General features: G+C 39.3%; 1 pseudogene; it reads right to left on the reverse strand.

The window, feature by feature from the left end:
* Positions 1-4,604: 4,604 nt before the first annotated feature.
* Positions 4,605-4,873, reverse strand: LOC123847783 (dynein light chain 1, cytoplasmic-like; annotated as a pseudogene).
* Positions 4,874-15,055: the final 10,182 nt, after the last annotated feature.

Raw genomic sequence — 15,055 nt, forward strand, 5'->3', positions numbered from 1 at the left:
CCCACTTATTATTCTTAATATTTTAATATTATTATTCATTTTTATTTTAAATTATTGTTTATGTCATATATCTTTTTCTATCATTTTCCTTTCAACCTAACTATGTCATGGAATTTTAACTTTCCTTTAATAGCATATAATTGGGTAATTCTTTTTATTTTTTGTAACTGTATTTATATTTTGATAATTAAACTATTTACTTTTAAGATAATTATTGATATGTCAATGCTTAAGTCTGCCATTTTCTTTTTTTTTCTTAATGCACCTCCATACTTTTATTGGTAGAAAAACACACATGATGCATCACACCTTCTAATTGCCTCAGAAGAGATTAATCCACAATTCATCTTTCTTTTTTTTAGTTAGCAAAATGCATCTTTATTTTGTTAACAAAGCTGTTTTTATTATTTTCTTTTTCCACTTTTTTTTTATTATGTTCAGTTAGCCACTGTATAGTACATAATTAATCCTTGATGCAGTGTTCAGTGACTCATTAGTTAAGTATAGCACTCAGTGCTTATCACAGCACATGCCCTCCTCAATACCCATCACCCTGTTACCCCCCCTCCCCTCTGAAACCCCCAGATTGTTTCTTGGGGTCCATAGTCTCTCATGGTTCATCTCCCTCTCTGATTTCTCCCCCTTTGGATTTCCCTCCCTTCCCCTATGGTCCTCCGTGCTATTGCTTATGTTCCACATATAAGTGAAACAATATGATAATTGTCTTTCTCTGTTTGACTTACTTCACTTAACATAATCCCCTCCAGTTCTATCCATGTCGATGCAAATGGTGGGTATTCATCATTTCTGATGGCTGAATAATATTCCATTGTGTATATGTACCACATCTTTATCCATTCATCTGTTGAAGGGCATCTCGGCTCCTTCCACAGTTTGGCTATTGTGGACATTGCTGTTATGAACATTGGAGTGCATGTGCCCTTTCTTTTCACTACATCTGTATCTTTGAGGTAAATACCCAGTAGTGCAATGGCTGGGTCATAGGGTAGCTCTATTCTTAACATTTTGAGGAACCTCCATACTGTTTTCCAGAATGGGCTGTACCAACTTGCATTCCCATGAACAGTGTCAGAGGGTTCCCCTTTCTCCACATCCTCGCCAACATTTGTAGTTTTCTGTTTTGCTAATTTTTGCCATTCTAACTGGTGGTAAGGTGGTATCTGCCATTTTCTTATGTTTTCTCTGGTGCTCATTCTTTTGTGTCTTTTTTACCTTTCTTTGGGTTAGATGAACATTTTTTAGAAATCTATCTTGATTTATACATAGTTTTTTCCTTAAGACTTAAGTTTTTTACTGTAGTTTAAGGTTCACCACAAAATTGAGAGGGAAGCATAGAGATTTTTATACATTCCCCACTCCCACACAAATATAGCCCCCATTATCAATATTCCTCACTATGGGGCACAGTTGTTAGAATTGACAAACCTACACAGACACATCATAATAACCCAAACTCCATAGTTTATTTTATGGTTTACTCTTGGTGTTGTACATTCTATGGGTTTGGACAAATATATAATGACATATAAATATCATAATGCCATACAGAGTATTTTCACTGCCATAAAACTGCTCTTTGCTCTGTTATTCATCCTACCTGCCAACTCCTAATTTCTTTTTACTGTCTCCGTAATTTTGCCTTTTTCAGAATGTCATGTAGCTGGAGTTATGTAGTATGTAGCCTTTTCAGATTGGCTTCTGTTACTTATTAATATGTATTTAAGGTCCCTCCATGGCTTTTCATGGTTTGCTAGCTCAATTCCTTTCAGTACTGAATAATATTCCATTGTCTGGATATACCCCCAGATTGGCTATTTTTTTATATGTATAGCACTCAGTTTATTAATCCATTCACCCACTGAAGGACATCTTAGTTGCATCCAAGTTTTGGCAATTATGAATAATTTATTCATAAACAAATTTAATGTAGTTTTTTTGGCGTATGGACATGTTATTTGTTTGTTTGTTTGTTTTAGAGAGAGAGGGAAGGGGGGGCAGAGGAAGGGGCAGAGGGAGAGGGAGAGGAAGAGAATCTCAAGCAAACTCCTCACTGAGCATGGAGCCTAACACAGGGCTCTATCTCATGACCCTGAGATTATGACCAGACCTGAAACCAAGAGTTGGACACTTAACCAACTGAGCCACCCAGATGCCCCTGTGTGGATATAAGTTTTTAATTCGTTTGGGTAAATGCCAAGAAGTGAAATTGCTATATCATGTGGTAAGAGTAAGAGTATGTGGTAAGAGTATGTTTAGTTTTATAAGAAACTGCCAAACTGTCCTCCTAACTGGCTGTACCATTTTGCATTCCTACTATCAATGAATGAGAGTTCTTGTTGCTCCCTATCCACCACAGCATTTAGTGTTCTAAGTGTTTTGATTCTTAGTCATTCAAATACATGTGCAGTGGTATTTTATTATTGTTTTAATTTGCAATTCCTTAATGACATATGATGTCAACATCTTTTCAAGTGCTTGTTTTCCATCCATGTATCTTTTTTGGTGAGGTGTTTGTTAAGGTCTTTGGCCCATCTTTTATTTTTTGTTTTATTTATTTTATTTTTTTAAGATTTATTTATTTATTTTGGAGAGAGAGAGTCCACACAAGCAGGGGGAGGGGCAAAAGGGGAGGGTGAGAATCTCAACCAGGCTCCAACTCCTTACTGAGCGTGGAGCCCAATGCAAGGCTTGATCTCACCACCCTGAGATCATGACCTGAGCAGAAATCAAGAGTTGACTGCTTAACTGACTGAGCCACCCATGTACCCCTGGCCCATTTTTTAATTGGTTGTTGGTATCCTTTATTGTTAAGTTTTAAGAGCTCTTCATAAGGGCACCTGGGTGGCTCAGTCGTTAAGCGTCTGCCTTCGGCTCAGTTCATGATCCCAGGGTCCTGGGATTGAGCCCTGCATCGGGCTCCCTGCTTGGTGGGAAGCCTGCTCCTCCCTCTCCTATGCCTCCTGCTTGTGTTCCCTCTCTTGTTGTGTCTGTCTCTGTCAAATAAATAAATAAAATCTTAAAAAAAAAAAAGAGCTCTTCATATATTTTGGCTAGCTGTCCTTCATCAAATGTGTCTTTTGGAATTATTTTCTCTCATTCTGTGGTTTGTCTTCTCATTTTCTTGACACTGTCTTTCATAGAGCAGAAATGTTTAATTTTGATGAAATCCAGGTCATCAAGTGTTTCCTTCATGGATCATGTTTTTGGTGTTGTATCTAAAAAATCATTGCCATCCTCAAGGTCATCTAGATTTTCTTCTATATTCTCTTCTAGAAGTTTTATAGTTTTGTGTTTTACATTTATGTCTGTGACTCATCTTGGCTTAACTTTTGTGAAGGGTGAAAGATCTGTATCCAGATTCTTTTTTTTTTTTTTTTTTGCACATGGATGTTCAGTCGTTCCAGCACCATTTGTTGAAGAGACTATCTTTGCTTCATTGTGTTTTGCTCTTTTGTCAAAGATCAGTTGGCTATATGTATGTGGGTCTATTTCTGGGCCTTTTATTCTGTTCCATTAACCTATTTGTCTATTATTTTACCAATACCACACTGTCTTGATTATTGTAGCTTTATAGTAAGTCTTGAGGTTGGGTAGTGTCAGTCATCGAACTTTGTTCTTCTCCTTCAATATTGTTTTTGCAATTTTGCATCTTCCACCTCTCTATATAAACTTTAGAATCAGTTTGTTAACATCTACAAAATAACTGGCTGAGATTTTAATTGGGATTACACTAAATCTACAGATCAAGTTGTAAAGAACTGACATTTTGATAATATTAGGTCTTCCTATACATAAATATGGAATATCTCTCCATTTATTTAATTCTTTGATTTCAATTACAGAGTTTCATAGTTTTCCTCATATAGAGTTGTACATATTTTGTTATATTTAAACTTAAGTATTTATTTTTGGAGGGGCTAATGTAAATGGTAATGTGTTTTTAATTTTAAATGCCACTTGTTCACTGCTGGTATCTAAGAAAACAACTGACTTCTGTATATTAACCTTACATTCTGCAAGCTTGCTACAACTCTTATTAGTTCCAGAAATTTTTTGTTGATTATTTTGGACTTTCTACATAGACAATCAGGTCATCTGTGAAAAAAAGACAATTATACATATTCCTTCATGATATTTATTTTATTTCATTTTTTGCATATTGCATTAACAAGAACTTCCAGTACAATATTGAGAAAGAGTGTTAAGACATTCTTGTCTTATACATAATCTTAGTGGAAAACTTCAAATTTCTCAACACTGAGTATGATGTTAGCTATAGGGTTTTGTATATATATTCTTTTTCTCCAACAGATTTATTACTTTTTGAAAAGAATGGATTTTGAGTAGAAAAAACATGAGGAGAGAGGTATGGAATAGAAAATAAATATAAATGTAAGCTATTTTGCTAACTGTTCTATAATCACAACAAATTCATACAGAGAATGTCCTATACAAAACAACACAATAAAGGTTCAAAGATCAAGGTATTCCCTTAGGCAAGACTGAAGATTTCAATATTTGACATTTAGACTGCAGTCCTTGTCTTTGGATGGATCACTGGGTGTGTGACACAGTTCATGGTTTTAATCAGATTTGAACGGAAGGATGGCCACTTGGCCCAGATAGAAGTAGATGAAGTGTTTGGTTTCATGTATCACATAACTACCAAAGTTTCTCACCATGATGCAACCCCAGGTGGGATTGTACTCCTTGTCAAACTCCTTTTTAATATGGATGACAATATCCTTCTCTATGCTATATTTCTCCAATGCCTGAGTTGCACATTTCACCCAGTCCTGCTGCATCTCCTCAACATGTTGGCATTTTTTATCAGGGCCTTTTGGTTGCACATGGTTACCATGAAATAGGGGCTAGTCAATAGCAATGGTCTTGGGGGGTGGGGAGGGGCTGGTGACACTCAGACCCAGCAGGAGCTGCCCTCACTTGGGTCTTTATTTATATTCTTTAATAAGTTGAGGAACTCCCCCCTATTCCTAGTTGACTGAGATTTTCATCATAAATATTTGTTGAATTTTGTCAAATGCTTTACCTGCATCTATTGGTATCATCATATAATTTTTCTTTAGCCAGTTAATGGGATGGACTATAATAGCTGATTTTTTAATGTTGGGCCATCCTTACATATCTGGAATAAATACCACTTGGTCATGTGTATAATTCTTTTTTCTACATTGTTAGGTTCTCTTTACAAATATTTTATTGAGAATATTTTAGCTATGTTCATGAGAAATATGGGTTAATAATTTTCTATTTTTTTGCAATGTCTTTGTTAGGTAATAGGGTAATACTGGCTTCATAGAATGAGTTAGGAAGTATTTCCTCTGCTTCTATCTTCTGAAAGAGATTGCAAAGAATTTGGTGTAAATTTCTTCTTTAAATGTTTGGTAGAATTCACCAGGGAATGCATCTGGGCCTGGGGCTTTATGTTTTGGAAGATTAGTAATTCTTTTTCTTTTTCTTTTTCTTTTTTGAGAGAGCGAGAGTGCATGAGCATGGGGGGGGGGCGGTGGGCGGGGTAGGGACAGAAAACGAGAAACAGAGCATGAGTGGAGAGGGAGGGGCAAAGGGAGAGGGAGAAGCAGACTCCTTGCTGAGCAGGGAGCCCAGTGCAAGGCTCAATCCCAAGACCCTGGGATCATGGCCTGAGCCGAAGGCAGATGCTTAACGACTGAGCCACCCAGGCACCCCATCATCTCAACAAATTTTAAAATGGCTTGTTGAAGTACTCTTAGGACAGATGCTTTAAAATCCTTGGTGGTGGTGTCAGAGAATTCCAACATCTAATTCATCCCCATATTGGAGTCAGTGGATTACCTTTTCTCATTCAAGGTGTGTTTTTTTGACTCTTGACACAACATTTTGTATCCTGGACATTTTGTCTAATACATTAGGAGCTATAGGTCCTGCTTATATCTTTTATTTTAGTAGGAAATTTGTTTCCCTGTTTAGGTTTGGCATTCATGTCTTGGGCTACTTTTGTGGGCTGTGGTTCCAATGGGTGTGCATTTGCAGTGTTGTTTTGGATTTTTTTTTTTTTTTTTTTTTTTGGCTTCTCTGATCCCTCTGGGGCTTCCTCAGGTCTCTGGTTGTGGGATAGAAAGGGTTTCTCAGGGGCGCCTGGGTGGCTCAGTTGGTTAAGCGACTGCCTTCGGCTCAGGTCATGATCCTGGAGTCCCGGGATCGAGTCCCACATCAGGCTCCCTGCTCAGCAGGGAGTCTGCTTCTCCCTCTGACCCTCCTCCCTGTCATGCTCTCTGTCTCTCATTCTCTCGCGCGCAAATAAATTAAAAAAAAAAAATCTTAAAAAAAAGAAAGGGTTTCTCAGGCCAGGATTCTGGTGTCTCTATGTTGAGATTCCCCAGCTGGTGTTCTGTGTCTTCTCTGGTGTCCCTGAATATGGAAGGCATTTCCTGAGCTTGCAGGATCAGAGTCTTCTCAGGTTGCTGCTTATTTTGTTGCTGCATCCCTATAGCTGGTTCCAACCACCCACCTTGGTGCCCTCTGGAGAGTGGGATTGGCCAGTTGCTATGGCTGAAACCTTCCCACTGGTTCTACCTGTTGACCTTGGTGGCTCCCAGTAGGAGAAGGAATATCAGGAGTATTAGGCTTGCAGTGCCCAAGGGATAAAAGAGGCTTCCCAGACTAATTGTGGTAAGTGTGTCCCTCATGTCAGTTCTGGTCCCCTGCCTCAGTGTATCTCACCAATGCAGGCATGTGGGGACCAGTGGGGGGGAGCACTTTGCCTTACTTTTTTTTGTTGATGGGGCTCTTGATTGTTTTGTCCTGCTAGTGGTGTCAGGCTCACTCATGTTGGCAGGGGGTCTCCTATTCAATCCAGGAAAAGAATGAGTTTACCTGGGCACATTTTGTTGCCAGTTTGGCAGTCAGGAAATGCTGGGTCTTGATGACCTTCCTCTTTTGGTTGAGGGAGGATGCAAGACACCTGACCACCGCGCTGTTCCTCTAGTCCTGGGGTTCCAAACCAGCTTGCCTTCTCCTTACTACCATTCAGACTTCTCCTTGCTTATTTTCATTATTATTTTTTGCATTATTTCCAGGGTTGATAGTTGTGCTTGGGAGGATAAACAGGGAAAAATAGATCTGAGTCATTTGTCAGGCTGGAAGTCCTACCATAATGTTTTTACTAACAACTTAGAAATTGACCTCTGAAAATATTTCACAAATGCAGTAGGTTAGTTTCTGTGCCTTATCACACCAAATAGTCTGAGAAATGAACATTGTATAGAGATACATATTATTTTAATGTGATTAATCCTCCATAGGTTTAGACACATTTATGGCTAGTACTGGTTTGTGAAGCAAACCTTAGAATTAAATAGAGAAAAAGCATTTTTCTCTACAGTGACGATATATGAGGTTTCCCTCCTGATGAACACAAGAAAAAATAAGCTAAATTTCAATACGAACATGTCTGTCCTCTCAAGACAATATATCTAAAACAACTTACAGAATTTCTACAAGGTTTTTTAGATACAAAACTTCATTATTAAAATCATATACACATGGTAAAAATATGCAAACCAGTGATGTGATGCTGTATCAGGCTCCCAGCACCTCTCTTGACTAAAATTTACAACTGGAATTAATTGTAGGTGACTTTGGCTCATGACTGTGTAATTTATTCCAGGCTAGAGGTTTCAGAAACAAAGCATCTTCATCTGTCTCTGCCTTCAGCCCTCCCGAGAGGAGCCCATTTATCAGGCTTCTTTATTGATTTTTTGTTTGGAGAAGTGATGCAACACATACTAGATATCCAGATAAATTAGTGATTATCACCTCCTTTGCATAGTCCTGAATTTCAAAAACCCATATGCATGTATGACATATATCATTCTGTTATAGATGAATACTTTATAATACCTAGCAAGTGTCTTATCACCTAAAACATACATACACAAACACACATATGCCATCCTACTGGCTTTATTGGTTTAGAAATGAAAATTATATTGACAGGTTATTTTTGATATCCCTTATGTGATAATTTAGTTAACATTAATTATCATTGTGATATGTAATTGTATTTATGCATAAGCTATTTGAATATTTTTCATATTGTCAATTAACATTTTTTTCAGCACACTTTTATATTCATGACCTTGTTTTGTTCTTTTCGCAACTCTGCTTTATAAAGTATCTTCATTTTGCAGATATGCAAGCTGAAGAGAAGTGTAGAACTTATTTTATTAAGGTCAGACAGTTAACTTTTAGCAGCCTGGAGACCAGAATATAGATCTTCTGACTCCAGGCTCTTTGCAGTAAACATCAATCCCTCTGTGACTGAAGTCCAAACACAGGATGAAAGAAAACAGAACAGAATACAAAAGGAGTTATTTCATGCTGCATGGAGAGGTGCTGTTTGTAACCAGGAAGCACTGCTAATTACCAGCCTGGTGTTAATTACTGATCTGTGTCTAGTTTATGACTAAACATTATTCAGCCCATGCTGATTAATTCTGATATGAATCAGATCATTTCATCATTGGCTAAAATTCACACTTTGGCCATACCTCTGTGAACAGTCTCGAGTTCATACACCCCACATACAGGGACTGTTTGTAGTTAACTAAAAAAAAATTATGGTTCATAGGAATCTAATTTCTAAATTGCCAAAAATGCATAGAAGATTATTACATAGAAAATGATGTTAGACTAATTAAAAACCAATTAATCCAACTTCCATTCAGAATCCTGTGCAGAACAAGAGACTAAATTTAGGACCAATTCTTTGTATGCTCAGATTTAACTAGAGAATCCATCTTCACTTTATATGAACAATATAATTTTCTTTGTTTATTCAACATGCTGCATTATTCGTTTTATTATAAAAATTGTCTACTCGCAAGGTTTTCAAATAATTGAGTCTATTTGTTTCATTTCTCCTGATGTATTAATATTTTCTTTGCATGGTACTTTAGAAAATATATGGCCTAGAAAGCAGCCTAATTCTTGTCACAGCTGCAACCTTACTGAGGCAGAAAATTTGGCATTTATATAAAATGAAACCATCTCTAATGCTTTGTCTGCCCTTCTAGAATCCCCTTTGTTTAATCACCATGTTTGGAGCTTATAAAAGGACTGCTTTCAGGAATAAGTAGATACAAATGCCGGGATGCTGATGTGTGAATAAAACGGTGATATAAAAGAAAATTGATTTTGTTCCTTCTTCAGCTGAAGTCTGTGGAGGTTGCCCTGCCTTTCACTGATAGCTGCCTGGGTTAGTCTCTGATTCGTGAATTACAAGCCTGACACCCCGCCCCCCTTCCCGCTCCCAGACCAGGATTGCCCTGCTCCACGTTTCCATGGTGCTGAGCTTCCCTATCGTAGCACATTATTGTTATTGCTTATTGTGTCTTCTGAATCCTCTGATAGACACACGGAGTCAGGGACACTGCCTTGTTTCCCATTGTGGCACCAATATCTAGCACAAGGCAGCCACATGGCAGCCCTTAATAAATGTTTGTTCAAGGAAAGAACGAAAGCAGTGTAAAATTTGAGCTCCTGGCCATTCTCACTCAGACACTGAAGACTTGGCCTCAATATACATGTGGATACCACCCTTCAGAAACAACACTCTTATGTTCCCTTTGGTAATACCAGCATCTAACTCAATGTCTGCAATATGTTAACTGCTTGATAAACGTTGCTGAAGTAACTGAATTACCAAGTGCTCATCTTGGGAGGGAACCAGTTACTTGCGGATCAGATCTGGAGACTCTCTGGGGATCACATCACTAAGAGTTGTCTTCTGGACGGTGTAGGTGTGGTGAACAGGCACATCTACCTGTCAAAGACATTTCCCTGATGCATAAGTTAAACAAAGTTTACATCCTTATACAATTTTCAGCCGAGTATAAACTAGACACCCTAATAAATTCAACAGTTCAATTCTGATTTTCCTGGTCCCCTCTTTTTTGATGCTATCCATGAAGAATGCAGTCCCAAGTTAATTTCTGAACATCCTTCATTTTGATTCTGAAATCCGTCACGCAATGAAAAACAGCGGCCCCTTGGGCATGGTGGGTTTTATGTCTCTGACCCGGCATTTTTTTAGTTATTTTTTCCCCCTAAATTCAAATAGTCTCACTTGGCATTTGGAAGACTGATTCAGCATCCCTTAAGCAATAAAGATTTAAATTAATTAAAACAAAAAACAAGCAGAGCTGGTCTCTGACAAATAGAGCACCTAAGAATGCCAATAAGGAGACATTTATGTTTATATTACTACAGAGCTTTGAAAAATGTTTAATATTCTAATGCATTGGGTTAGCCAGTCACTGACACCACAAAAAGCTCCTAGGACAGTGCATCTGTAAATAGTAGACGTTTAGAAATTTTTTTGTCAAATTAGTGAATACAGGTTATAAAGTAGTCTACTTTATCCTGGGAAAAATGTTGGAAACATGGAAAACATGGTTGAATCTCTTTAGCTGGGGCAAAACAAAAACAAGAAATGGGAAATACAAAAAAAAAAAAAAAAAAACCTGAGGGGTCTTAGTGGTGTATTGATATTCTCAGTGAGAAATAGGAAAAATTAATTTGTATAGCTAGCAAGGGAAATCTGGATGGGTTGAAAGAGTTCCTTCCCAGAGAGAAAAGGGGACAAAAGGCGGGAGCGGTGAGAGGGGCGGGGGGTGGGGGGCCGTCTTAGCTCTTCATGATAAAAGGAGGAATGCATTCCATCTTAGAAGATTCCATCTCCAGATATCTCCTGGGCTGGCAGTGGTAGGACAGGTTGGTTGGCACTGCAGCAACTGTGAAACCACCTTCAGCTTGAGGCTGTACCACTCTGTTGGCCTGCTTTGGACTGGGATCCTGGTGCCGGCCAGACAGCAAGTATCAGGAGATGTAAAAGCTGGAAGCTGGAGTGAAGGAGCAGTGACCCAACCTCAAGGCAAGAAGAGACTCGGTTCAGGTGCAACCTCAAGGAAAGCAGTGTTAAGGCCATGAGGGGACAAGTCATGTTAACAAGGAGGGAGCCACAGAGAAGATACCAGCTGGATGCCCGGGTGAATGGCAAGTTATTTCGCAGCTGGTAGTGGGAAGGAAGTTCCTGAGACTCCAAGAGTGCCTATCATAAGATGGAGTGATTTGGGGATTTTCTTGGTCAGTTCCTGTTGCTACTAGCAAAATAGCATAGACTGAGAGACTTACTCAATGAACATTTATTTCTCCCAGTTCTGGAGGTTGGTAAGGGTGAGATCTGGGTGACGGCATGCTTGGGCTCTGGTGAGGACCCTCTTCTGGGTTTGCAAATGGCTACCTACTTGCTGTGTCCTCACATGGGGAGGAAAGAGTAGGCTCTCCTCTATTCCTCTTCATATAGAAACACTATTCCCATTATGGGGGCTCTGTCCTCATGACTTTACAGAAATCTAATTACCTTCCAAAGGCCTCTGTCCAAATACCATCATATGGGCATTAAAGCTTCAACATGGTTTTTTGGGGGGATACATTCATTCTATAACAGGGATTAAAGGAAGGAATTAATGTACCTCTGGGTGGGTGTTCAGAGAGAGAAGTATTTTTATTGCCTGCGTCACATGATCCATACCCCCTCTTGACCTTTCCTGTGGCGATCTTCAGCTGTCAGTACCATATATCAGATGACAAGTGATGTGGTGGCTCTGCGTGTGCCCCTCTGACCCTTGTGTCCCCTTAAGCTTCAAACAAGGCACTGCATCCATCAGCAGAGGAGTGACCTTGCAGTAGACATCCATTCACACATAATCCATTAATCATGTGTAAGCATCCTTGAAATTTGTAGAAATACAAATGCAAACAAGAGATCTAGTTTGGGTTCTCATGAAGCTTCCATTCTAGAGAGGAGGCAGACAGTGTGCAGGTCAATCAATATATTAAAAAGATAATGTTGAGAAGTGACACTTGCCATGAAGAAATGAATAGGAGAACTTGATGGAGTGACTTGTGGGGGGGTGGAGGGATGTACTTTAGATTAGGGGTAAAGAATGAATTTGAAGTAGGTCATATTGGGACTGAATCCAAATGACAAAAGGATGGAGGCATGTCAGGATCTGGAGGCAGAGTGTTCCAGGCAGGGGTCACAAAGCATTTTGTGGCACAGTGAGTTAAATGTGTGTGAGAAATAGAAAGAGGGCCAAGATGACTGAAGCCTATTCTGTCCCTCACCATCTGCAAGGGACTGAATGCCTGTGTCCCCACCAAATGCAGATATTGAAGCCCTAACCCCCAGTGTGATGGCATTTGAAGATGGGGCCTTTGAGAGATAATTAGGGTTGGATGAAGTCATGGGAGGGGGGCCCCATGATGGGATTAGTGCCCTTATAAGAAGACACAATAGAGACTTTGCCTTCTCTCTATCCTCACATCCCCACTAAGGAAAAGGCCTGTAAGAAGGATGCCACACCTTGAGAAGGAGACCATCTACAAGCCAGGAAGATGGCTCTCACCAGAACTATTGGTGGTCACCTTGATCGTGGACTTTCCAGTCTCTAGAACTATGAGGAAGAAATTCCTGTTGTTTTGAGCCACCCCAGTCTCTGGTATTTTGCTATCACAGCCCAAGCAAACCAAGACACCATCAGAGTAACCCTGAGCAAATTAGAGCCAAACTAAGCCTTGTTTATCTCACGGGCTCCCTGCTCAGCGGGGAGTCTGCTCCTCCCTCTGACCCTCCCCCCCCATGCTCTCTCTCTCTCTCTCATTCTCTCTCTCAAATAAATAAAATCTTTAAAAAAAATTGATTAAACCAGCCAGGCACCCCAAGAAACTTTTTTAATGGAATTTTAAAATATACATATGGTGCTGTCGTCCTTTGCTAAACATACATCAATATCAAAGGCTTTCCATTGTTTGCCAATTTCTTGTTACAAATTTCTTAGCACAATAAATAAGGCCTTCCATTGTCTGCACCTTTGCCTGTACCGTTCTCTCCACCCAGAGTGTCCATTCTCTTGTTTTGTGCACCCAATTTGCTCCTGCTCATCCTTCAAGAATCTACATAAACTGCACCACTTCCATAACAGTTTCCTCCTTCACCCTCAATTCCTTCTCCTACACAGATGGTTTCTTCCTCCTCCTCATTCCATTGAATGATCTACACAGAAAATTGTGTCACATCACACCATATTGTTATTTCTTAAGTTACTGTTTGGCCGCTGAGTACACTATAAGTTATTTGGGAATACTGCCAGTATCCTAGACAGTTCCTTATCTCAAAACACTCAATTACTGTGCCTAGAGCAAAGAAGGTGTTCAAAAAATTGATCAAATGACTAAATGGAGTGACACAATTTCCTAATCAGGTTGGGGGGTTGTACATTTTAAAAAATAAAATTAGGAATCCCATTCAATATGAAATCTGGGTAGCATCCCCATTTCAGCTTTTTCTTAACTCCTGTTAAAATAAGTGAAGCAGATTAACATAAGAATAAAAAAAAATAAAGAAAAAAATAAAATAAAATAAGTGAAGCGGGGCACTTGGGTGGCTCAGTTGTTAAGCGTCTGCCTTTGGCTCAGGTCATGATCCCGGGGTCTTGGGACTGAGCCCTGCATTGGGCTCCCTGCTCTGTGGGGAGCCTGCTTCTCCCTCTCCCTCTGCCCCTCCCCCTTGCTCATGCTCTCTCTCACACATGCTCTCTCTCTCAAATAAGTGAATAAAATCTTCAAAAAAATAACAGTGGAGCTAGAGAAAAATGGAAACTAAAACTTGTGTCTCTAAAAGCTAAGACTAACAGACAAGCTAATGACAGAATGTGATGGTAATCTCTACCATCAATAAAATAGATATAACTGGACTAAAAATTAAGCACATCTAAGTCTCACATTACTAGATTTTGTCTTGAGTCACACAGGATTTCTGGAAATAAAAAGCTGAAGGACACAGCATGCCATGGAAATCCACCATCTTTATCCCCATACTGAAGAGACATAGGGATTGTACCAGTAATAATAATATGCTAATTAATCTTCAACACTTTGGGCATGGACTTCAGATATAAGAGGAATTCTCCCATCCTCCTCTGCTCTAACATCTATAAAAAGAGTCTCACAAAAAACAACCATGCAGGAAATGAAAGAAAGTATGAGTTCCTCATAGGAGTGGGGGCTCACAGTAGTGCATTCTGTTCATATAAGCACAATTCCCAGCAGTGAAATCAGTGTAGTTTGTGTTCTTGTGTATGTAGTGCGGAGGGGCAAGCAGAACATCTTCTCCAGTGCTCTCTTCATTGGATCAGAATAACAGAGGTCCAGACAGCGAAAGGCAGAAGGTTTCAGTTAAGAACCCATCCATTCACTCTCCACATAGATACCTGAGAAGCAGATGAAACCATCAAATGGGGTGGCCCCACTTATAATTTATGTATTTTACTTATTTGTAAGCATACAGTGTGTGCAGATTTCTTAGGAGTATGGGTAAAGATAATAAGACCCAAAATGAAGTATATGAATATTTTTTATAAAAAAGAAAAGAGGACAACATCAAGAGGACTCAAAGAAAAATACAGCTCTGTAAATGAGCTACCAATGACCTGAGAAGCAAAAATTCACAAGGAAAGAATAAACTGAAGCAAAAAGGAAAAAAAAGAAAGATAGATTGATGAGATAAAAAGAGAGAGAAATGAAATATAAAAAGACTAGCATTTAAATGAGCACTCATGAGTGACTTCTGGGAGGCGATGGCACTTGACATGGCTCCTGACGGCTCTTGAGGGACATGTGGAATTTTATGTTTGCAAGAAGGGAAGAGTAAAGTTTGCTCAGGGAAGAGTGAGAATTTGAGTGTCTTGGAAAGATGAGGCTGGAGAGTCAGGCTGGAATCTGATTTCAAAGCAATATTAGGAAGCTTGAACTCTTTCTTTTGGATAATAAAGAGCCAATGAAGTGTCACTTGGAGGGGGTAGTGTGATTAGATTTGACTACTGAAATAGGCAAGGTGTATTCTTCCCGTCCCTCACCTCCCCCAGCTGTGCCTCTCACTTCCCTACAGATGGCCAGGAGCATCCTGGCG

This window comes from Mirounga angustirostris, unplaced genomic scaffold (genome assembly GCF_029215605.1).
Source record: "Mirounga angustirostris isolate CCGP_5_RB_7025 unplaced genomic scaffold, mMirAng1.0.hap1 SCAF_2, whole genome shotgun sequence".
In the NCBI taxonomy this organism is placed as follows: Eukaryota; Metazoa; Chordata; class Mammalia; order Carnivora; family Phocidae; genus Mirounga; species Mirounga angustirostris.